Source organism: Lactuca serriola, chromosome 5, assembly GCF_051521515.1.
Source record: "Lactuca serriola cultivar US96UC23 chromosome 5, Lser_US96UC23_V15, whole genome shotgun sequence".
NCBI lineage: Eukaryota > Viridiplantae > Streptophyta > Magnoliopsida > Asterales > Asteraceae > Lactuca > Lactuca serriola.
The window spans coordinates 299,492,786-299,503,664 of record NC_136412.1 but is presented as its reverse complement, the minus strand read 5'-3'; positions in this window follow the sequence as shown (position 1 = coordinate 299,503,664).

The window sequence follows — 10,879 nt, the reverse complement described above, 5'->3', positions numbered from 1 at the left end:
ACAACAATAGCTTCTTGTATCCGGATTAGTAGACGGTTGGTTTGGGAACCAAGCCGAAGAATTCCTCGACGAAGCGCTAAGAATATCAAGGATATAAGTTGTTGAGGTTGATGCAGTATTCGAAGACTAAGGGCTGTTTTTTTTTTAGAAATCGAGATGAGGAATCACTAGCAGGACTAGGGATAGTCAGGATGTTCTCGTGATAGCAGTAGTAGTGTTGTAAGTCTGCGGGGGTAGCCGTAGCATTCACTAGCAGTCAGATAGCAGTAGTAGTGTTGTAAGTCTGCGGGGGTAGCCGTAGCATTCACTAGCAGTCAGATAGCAGTAGTGGTGTTGTAAGTCTGCGGGGGTAGCCGTAGCATTCACTAGCAGTCAGATAGTAGTAGTGGTGTTGTAAGTCTGCGGGGGTAGCCGTAGCATTCACTAGCAGCCAGATAGCATTAGAGAGTTGTAAGTCCGCGAGCGTAGTCGCAACCTTTTATCAGATTGGTAGGTAGCATGAGCGCGTGCTAGACGCGGGAAAGCAGTAGTACCCACCAGTTCGGGTGCAGCAGTGAGGATATGGGAATCCACGGGTTAGATTTCGGATTTCCCCAAATGGATCAGTTATGGCTAAGTCAGCAATTTGGTTATGGTTTTCTAAAATCACCATGTCTAAAGTCTTAATAAACAATCATTTTTGTGACTAAGAAATAACGACTGCCACACTAAAAATAAATTCATGTGGTTGTTGGATGGACAATAGTCATTATTCAAAAAACTCACGTGTGTCTATAAAGAGTTTATGGTCATAGTTAATGAAAGAATCCCTTTTGATAAAAACAACATCATAATACTCCAAAACATGCTACATGCATATTCATAAAAAATATTGTACATTGAGAGTTTAATTACAAAAGACTAGATACAAACTGACTATTAAGATTTTTACAAAATTTGATATATACTACATAACTTCCCAGGAAATTAAACACTAAATGCAAAAGTTATAATATTATCTATTCTACATCTTCTACCGGTACATGACTATATTGGATGTTTATCACCTGAAATAGTTTAAACTTTGAGAGGGATAAGCGAGTGACGCTTAGTGAGTTCAATAACAGTTACAATATAACGCTATGCCATATACATATCAATATGACAGAAGCAAAGAGGAACAAAGAACAACAAAGGCACATGTGAATCATGTGATAAGCTTTGTATATCAATCGATGATTTGATTCAAAGATATACAATCAATGAGACATAACAATGTCAATGCTTGCTATACATCAATAAAGCTTCGACCCAGATGACACAAAAGACATACAATTTCTGATTAACATTTTGGTAGATTTTGCAGGCATTTAGCCCTATCTAACCTTCTAGCAATGCCATAGTGGTAGAAGTCATTCTCTTACGAGACATGCTCTACACGACCAGAGACTACATATCAATACCACTGTGATACTAGTCTTTTCACCGATCACATGGTCAAAGGTATAGCTTAGTTACCATAATAGCACGTGAAAATAACACGGAAAAGCACATAACACATATAACACATAACATACAATTGTTCCTATATATTGAACTCACCGTGAAATAACCGGGGATTAAAGTATTAATTTGGTCAGCACTTCGACTCTAAATATGACTTTCTGTGACGAATCTAGGGATTTTAGTTGAAAACCGGACCTTTCGCGGGCAGAGTTTCAACTGGAAATATGATTTTCTCGGGAACTTCGGTGCATCGGGACTTGCTTCGGGTGTCGGGGATGATACTAGGACTTCGGGGGTTAAAAGTAGGCTAAAGAGGGGTTTTAGAGTGAAAAAGATAGAAAAATGGCAACCAAAATACGGGCAGCCTCGCATCCCTTATATAGGGTCTGAAGCACCTTACTACGCGGGGCGTAGTCTCGCAGTACGCGGGGCGTACGAGACACGCGTCCGATTCTCGGAAAGCAGGTCACGTGGCTCGGACGTGTCTACTACGTGGTTACCATGCGAAGACAGGTGACGTGATCAATCCGAGGCCTTGCCATGTGAACGCTCGGCGTAAATCTCTATGCGGGGCGTACCTCCTCGGACTAGTCTCGATATTTGGGCCATAAAATTCAAAATTTCATATCTTTTGCATACGAGCTTCGTTTTCATCTGTCTTTTTACCGTTGTACTATTATTGACGAGACCTTCGATTCTCGTTTAGGTTGTGTCAGCTAAAAATCACTCGATCTTTATTTCGAGTTTTTAGCTGTATACTGTTTTACCAAATCTTGGAAAAATCATAACTTCCTCATACGAAGTCAGATTTTGACATTCTTTTTATGAAAATTCTCGTTTTAGCGAATATTACGACTTTCATTTAGATCACTAAAGCTAAAAAGTAGTTTTAAAAAAACTCACTTTTTACGTCATACGACGTCAAGCTGGTTCTGCCGCGAAACTTTAAGGAGTCATAACTTTTTCGTTATAGCTCGGATTTAGATGAGGTTTTCGCCTAAATGTTTCTAACGAGATTCTTTATAACTTTCAATAATATAATTTTACTTATTTTCAACATTATATTTTCGTTAATTTCAATAGTTAACTTTTTGATCGGAATCTCATAAGACTTCCCATCACTTTCTGAACGATTCTAAACATAGTTTTACTTCAAGTCTAGTAAAAACTATCTATTAGAACTCAACGCTTATAATCATATAATATTTCATAATATTCTTCACTTTTAAAAGTTACAAAACAAGATAACTGAACGTGTGTGTTACAGTTAATGAATAAAATGTTAATGGATAAAATGTTTGATTACAACAGGAAATATTGGTACCGAATAGTCGCACTTGTATGATACAAACACACTTGTATGATGCTGTCACATTTTTCAAGTTGCTACAACCACTAAATTTCAATATGGTCGTATGATGCATAAAATGACATGACCATCGGTCAGACTTGCGCTGAAAAAAATGTGTGGCGAAAAGCTTGCTGTCAATTTTTTGCGTGACCTATGGTGATTTTTGTACTAGTTTTGATCACATTGACGTATAACAACATTCATGATATACTTGTGTGGATACCAACAATGGCAATCAATTGTGTTATTTTCTCTTACATCAAAAGATCAATACATTGCTATATATGATCCTCAAACATCATATTTTTGTTTTATTTTTTTATTATTGTTTGTCTAATTAGATCCACTTTAGGGTATTAAATGTTAAACCTATACTTCTTTTGTGTTATTGATTCTTTAAAGTGTTTATGAATCATAAAATCCTCGTCACAACCATGTTTTCACGAGTGGTGGTAATGATGTTTGTTATAGTGATAGGATAAAAAAGAAAGGGTAGAGAGAGAGGTGAAGTGATTGATATAGTCAAACGAAGAAGAGAGAAGGAAACATGGGTTATATTTATGGTGGATTTTGTTCTATGTCCATCGGTGAGAAGAAAGGGTAGCGGTGGATGAAGGAGAGCGTGAACGAAGACGTTTCTACTGTAGGATGAAGGAATGGCCCGTGAGAGATGGTGTGTGAGTGAGGCTGTTAAGGAATGGTATTTTAAATGATTTCTTATCTTTTAATCACAAATCACTTAAATAAAAATATATAAAAAAGAATTGAAAAAAATATTTTTTCATAATTTCACATGCATGGGGCTATTCTGCCACAATGACCATTATCATAACAAATCTTATACTTAAAAGATTAGTCGTTAAAAATATAAAAGTGGAATTGTAAAGATTTGATGACCACATAGACTGTTTTTGTAATGTAGTCTTAACTTTAAGTTTTTACTTTGTTGTATCGAAAAATATGTAAGTCCCGAACAAAGAATTTGGAATTTTCTTTTAGGAGTAATGATATTTTAGTCCTTCTAACTTTTGATTTGTTTTTTAAATGACCCCTAAACTATTTTTCTAACTTTATGGGGGCATAAGGCGGGGTTTAACTTGCTTATTTGGTCCATCTAACCTAGAATAATCAGTTTCATGCTTCACTTAATCAACTGTGTCACATAATCAATTGAAGATGGTGTGGCTATTCGAGTTCACAACGTCCTTTTCCAGTCAAAATTAAGGTAATAAGATTATAGAAAGAAACATATAAATACACACACACCACTATCGTTCATACACCCAGGGCCAGTCCGTTGATTTTGAGGGTCCACAAATAATATTTGGGCCCTAAGTATAATTTTTTTAGATATATGCAAAATTCATTAATACTACTTGTGGGTTCTGTAAATCAATTAAGGTGGGTGAGGATGAAAAAAAAACATATTTAATTAAGAAAACGATTAATTAAGAAAACATGATTAATAAATAAAAAAAGATTGTAAAAACTTACTAATTAAAAAATAAGTTAATGGGAAGCCAAGAATTGAAAATTAAAGTAAATACGGATACTTTGGCCGGTTGAACTAACAAACATATTTGAATTTGCATAAGTATAGTTTTATATATTAATATCAAACTGATGAATAGAAAAAAGAAGAGAAAAAGAACGAATTAAGACTCGAACCCTTGTCCATTAGTTGCCGCGATAAAATAACGCCTTTTGGCCAGCCGAACTGCTAGTGGTTATGAAACTATTTTACGTAAAATATTATATATATTAATGATTAACTATATAATTTGAGAAAAATTGGGCCCTATTTTTCTCGGGCCCTGTGCGGCTGCACACCCCGCACCCCTTTAGGGCCGGGCCTGCATACACCAACTTATGCCACCAACACCAAGTCATTGACTCCATCTCCTCTCTTTTGAATCTTGATCTAGGTTTCAATGGTGAACATGAACAAGAGTTATGGAATCTAAAATCGTTAAAGATACGTATACACCTTCAAATCATGTAATTCAAATCAGTAAAATCCAATCAATAAAATCAAATAAATTCATGCAAAATCCAGAAATTGTTAATGGGATTTCCAAATATGATTTATGCTACCAACTTTGTGTATCTCGATTACTAGATGATTTTAGGCTGACCTGTTTAATCCTTTCTTTGGTGTTTAACAAACCTTCAGAAGACAAGCTTCGACATGTTCCCCCATATATACGTTTGGAATTACATTGTCAACTTTAACTCCGGTAATGTAGCCAATCGTCGCAACAACACCAAAAAAGAATTGGAGCCCTTAAAGCACATAAATAGACAATTTCAAAAAAGTTGAAATATTACTCTGGACGCAAGTGGATCCGTTCCATGAAATACAATCCAATGTAGAGCAACAACCTTTATTAATGTTGCAAGAATCGGATATTTAGATAACTATCATGTTACCGCATATCCACTAATACCTTTGATGCGGGCGGTAAATCTTCAAACGGTGAACATAAGAGAGAGAGAGAGAGAGATGGACAAGAAGGGTACAATTTAGTCGATTTACTAAATGAAATGGCATAATAATAAGTGGTTTACCCATTCAATTTGTCTAAAGGTGACCATTTAAACTCTAAAAAATCCACCTTATTCCCACATAAAGCTAGAAAAATAGTTTATGGACCATTTAAACCACAAGTTGAAAGTTCGATAGACTACAATGTCATTCCCTTTTTATTTTAGGGAAATTGAGTAATCTAACCCTCATAAACGACCATTTTAACAAAAATAACTAACATTTTTTTTTTGGTAAAATGACCATATGCTCTGGAATATCATATTCCAGACCACGTAATACGTAACTTCATTATGGACTTGTGGTCTGGAATATGATATTCCAGAGTATTTATGATCTTTTTCCAAAGTGGATGTCGGTTGGTGGAAATTTGGTCCGGAATCTAACACTCCGTACCTTCTGGACTGCAAAGTAAATTCCGGACTGAAGTTCGAAACGAACGTACATTCCGGAGTGTTATTATGGAGAGATAGAATTAGGGTTTTGTTCCAAATGTTAAAAAAAATTATGTGTTTAATATATTTGTGTGTTCGATACTTTCCATAAACGTTACAGAATGAGTATGTATATGGTTTTTTTTGAGTTCCAGTTCTAATGGTGGGCAATGACAACATATCAACAAATGTATGCATTATCTTGCTCCGGATTACACATGCTTTGGTGTAGATATAAACAATATATCAACTTCATAAGGTTAGTTTAGTTGGTTGCTTCCACATCCAAGTTACACACTAATCATATTCATCTATCTTTTCAATGTCCAAGATCAAATATAGTTATGCCTCCCAACACAGTACAACTGTTTGTTGTTAGTAATATTATGGAAAGTGGTACTAATCGATTTTCCGGGGAAAATCATTTTGGAAATGGTTTTTCTAGTGCTAGAAGTAACCAAATTTGTAATTTATTACCTATGACAACCAACCATGTTCCATCTTACAATGACCCTATACATGGGGGTGATTAGAGGTTTAAAGGTGAGGTTGTTGTTCACATTGAGCTTACTGTTGATGTTGATGAATCTGCGAATGATGAGGAAAAACTAATGATGTTGGTTGATGAAGGTAATATAATTGCACGTAGAGAGCCAGTTGAACATTCTCAGAGTTATACTGAATTTGATGGGGATGATCATGAATATGGAGTGGAGGAAATTGATCCTTTACAACCCCCAAAAGAACAACAACAAAGATTTCCTTTTTATTTTTCCAATTATGAAGAAACACAACCCACCCATTGACATATGTCTAAACCTTTACCATTGCCCGAATTAGCTCAACAAAATCGTAAAGGGGCCACGATGCAATTATAATTCCCTTATTAAGTTATTCCAACTCTTCAAAAACCAAGAAGCACTGAATCTTGATTTACGATTGAAAAGTGTTATTGAAGGTTTCCAATATAAGGTGAAAAAAATCTACAAAAAACAGGTTTGAAGTTGTTTGCTATATGGGCAATTATAACTGATGGATTAGAAAAACAAAACATAAGACTGCTGATACATTTCAAGTGGTTAAACTATTAGAGAAACACACTTGTTCAAAAACACAGCTACGTCCCCATCAGCGACAAGCCAACAAAAAGGTATTGGGTTGCTTCTTGAAGGGCATATTAGCTGATAGTACCGGTAACATGTTTTTAGAGAAACTGATACAACGTACTTTAAATTACCGTCTTTGTGTACATATTTCATACTGGAAAACATGGAATGCTAAAATGTATGCTCTAAATCTATTGAGAGAGACCCCTGAAGAAAGCTTTCTAAGACTACCTTTATATCGTTACAACTTGGAGAAGAAGAATCCAGGGACGGTTACACATATAAAGACGAGGGATGACAATAAATTCAAATAATTTTTAATGCCTATTGGTTGCACAGTAATATTTTATATACCTACTTCTTTATATTTAATGTCCATACACATGTGTTCACTTCAATTAGATTATTAATTACTTTTAAGGTTCGAGCGTTTCAAAGTTGTTTGTGTCATATTATTATCATTGACAACGCACACCTTAAAGGGAAATACTTAAGCACCATGTTTCTAGCGGTATGCATGCACGGTAATAACCAAATCCTCCATATTGCATTTGGTGTTCGGAGAACTGAAAGTGGAGATCCATGGATTTGTTTTTTTATCAAGACTCAAAGAATGTATTGGGGACATGTCATCTCTGTCTATCATATCAGATAGAGCCAATTCAATTGAAACGACCATTCAAGTCATGTTCCCGAATGCATATCACAGACTCTGCTGTCACCATTTGTTGATGAATATGAGAGCAAAGATCAGAAATCAAGAGAGAACATAGATTTTGTTTTGGGGGGTTGCAAAGGCTTACAGAGAGTTTGATTTCAAAGAAAACTTGGGTAGGCTACATCATGTACTAAGCGATGATTGTCAGGCATGGCTAGACAGAATCGATAACAAGAGATGGACAGGGTCATGTTTCCCTGAGGTTCGGTACTATATTATGACATCAAATAGTGCCTATTTCGTCAATGAACTATCAAGAGACGCATGGAAACTACCGATGACAATATTGATTGATTTCTTTCGAGCAACTATGCAATAATGGTGGTTCCATCGACATAATGCTAGAGGTAAGTGTTTCCTTATATTGTAATACTTTAATGATAATTGTAATGTAATTTACTGTGCATGACCACATATACGTAAATGTTTGTTATAGCTGAAAGCAAAAAAGATATTACTGAGTATGTTAAAAAGGTCATCGATAGGAGGATCAACAAATCCTCTGCTTTTCGAGTATACCAGATTGATCAAAGCATATATGAGATGACTGACCAAATGAAAAATGGTATAGTAAACTTGGAAAGTCTCAACTGCACGTGTGGAAAATGGAAATTGTAGGGTATACCTTCACAATGGAAGCATATCGATCAACATATGTGGAGGTTGTGTTTCCTGTGCCAATTGCAGATGAATATGAAGAACCATATGAAGTAATGGTTGTTTTGCCACCATTGATGGACAAGCGACAAGATGAATGACCTAAAAACCATAATCGTATCCCATCCCAAAGTGAAGGTTCGATTCAGAAAAAATGTAGTGGTTGTCCACGGATCGATAACACCTGCAGAAACTGTGACGCTCCGTTTCCCACAAAGTCAACAAAAAGTGAATCTTCAAATAGGACCAAGTCAAGTGGCAAAAGTAATGTTAAGTCTAAGAGTAGACATACTAGTGAAAAAGGTAGCCATCTATATGATATTGTGATTTAAAAACCCGTAGTGATGTTTGTACGATATCATAATATTCTACGAAATGTTGTTCGGAAGGATAAACTTGTTTTTGTTACATCTTCAAAAGGAAATTTTTTTAAAACATTGACAAAGAAAACCATAACTCAAACAATATCGTAATATGCAACATTTATCCACTGGACACTCGCAATCCACCACCTAGTAGCATGCTCCTATGAAGTAGGCTGCAAGAACTCGTTGTAGGGACGCTGCATAGAAAAAACAATATATAAAGGTTAATATTAAGTTGTTTATGTCATATCAACTTATAAATTAAAAGTCGGACTAAAATACACACATTAGTAACAACGAGAATACGTTGACAATCAGGTGCATGCAAACGCATCATCCTAGAGTATGCAACTACCCGAGGGATAACACCCGGTATAGGGAACTAACTATATTAGTGCTGGGAAATATCTCTAAGATCCAAATCTACAAAATTAAGATAAAAAACAACTTACCAAGTTATCAAAGTTACAATACTTGTTGTTTAAAAACTCTTATTAAACATAGTGTACATACCTTAAATGCATAGAGTATATGTGTGTCTACTGCCACTCTTGGCGCATGTGGGTTCAAATGGTCCTCAATGTTATCAAACACAATACATATCTGTTTGTAAGTGAAATCCCATATCAATCTGCCCCATGGGTACCTATCTTTAAAAATTACACTTAATAAGGGTTAGATTACTCAATTTTCCTAATAAGTATCATTTTGATATAATGTGGGTAAAAAACTGTGTACTTGTTAAACTCCTATAAATTAGAGATGACTTTCATACGTTTATTAGTAACTGGTTGTCGTGGGTATTTCCCCAAAAATCCTTGCTCTAAGATATACAGTAGGGAGACTCTCACCACGTCTTCATTGCTTAATAGATGAAGTAAGTTTGAACACGTTCATAAGGTTAGCCATACTCACCGAACATGAAAGCGGCACAAATGGAAATACACGTTCTTTGAATTCTGCAAAACCAGAACTAAGGTGGAAATAATCCCTAAACCGCAAGCTAGTGACCAAGTAGAATGTTTTCCTACCAAAGCAATTAAACCCGATAGTCGCCAACCGGAAATAGAAGCTCTTCTAGGTCAACTGGATCAAAAGCAGTAGCTTCCTTGCACATAAAATAGTGACATAGTAAAGGGTGACATTCGACACCCATCAGCATGTTCACCTAATCACCAAAACATGATTGCCTAAAGATCGCCCCACAAATTGGTCGGTTTTGTAAGCGGGTCATGATTTCGCAACAAAGTTCAGATCTGCAGGTTGTAGTAACAATCGTTTCGTATGTTCTATCGTGCTAGAATCAAAAGAATTATTAATTAGGGATTTGTGTATGTATGTTTCGGAGCGGAATTTCGGAAAAAAAAATCTGGCACGGTATTCCGGACCATAAATTCCAGACCCGGTTCATTGTACTCCGGACATGATGTAGTATAAATGTATAAGTTCATGCAATCCTATAATTGTCTTAACACGATTAAAATTCATAGAAACTCCTATAATACTTTTATAATTGCGTAAACTAAACATTTTTTAACATATAATATAAAATAAATGAATTTAATTAAAAACAAATTTGAAACTTATATATAAAAATTGCATTTCTTTACTGCTATTAGAAGACATTTTCAGTTGTAGAGGTGTCTAGAATGGGATGTAGGGTAATATAAAACAAGGGTGTTGAAATCTAGTCCGAAACGGGTTAAATGCTATTTATAAGAGAACTACCGGATCGGAATTATCTATCCGTTTAACTGAATTTGAAATCGGGTCTGAATGCCCCATTCCAGACCAAGTGGTCATTTTGCAAAAAAAAACAAAAAGATATTTTTTAAAAACAATCAAAAAAATGGTTAGATTACTTGATTTCTCTTTATTTTAAGGGAGAAAGTTGTCATTTTATAAAAGAATGGGTGAATAAGCCAAGTAAATATCGAATTTAAGTCATACATATAGCATGTTAGATTTGTTAGGGTTGTTCCAAAAAAGGTGAAAAAACTTTCTATTTCTATTTTATTTACATTCATATCTAAATTTTTGTAATTAGAATTAAGTACCATATGGACGGTCAATGCTAAATTCAAGGTTTACGTTTAATCCCTTGTATGATCGATATATATTACAAAACACTGAATATTTTGCGTGACCAAAATTTAATCTTAAATCTCCTATGAAATATCACACCTCAACTTTAACCTTAATTTCAACGAGAGGACGA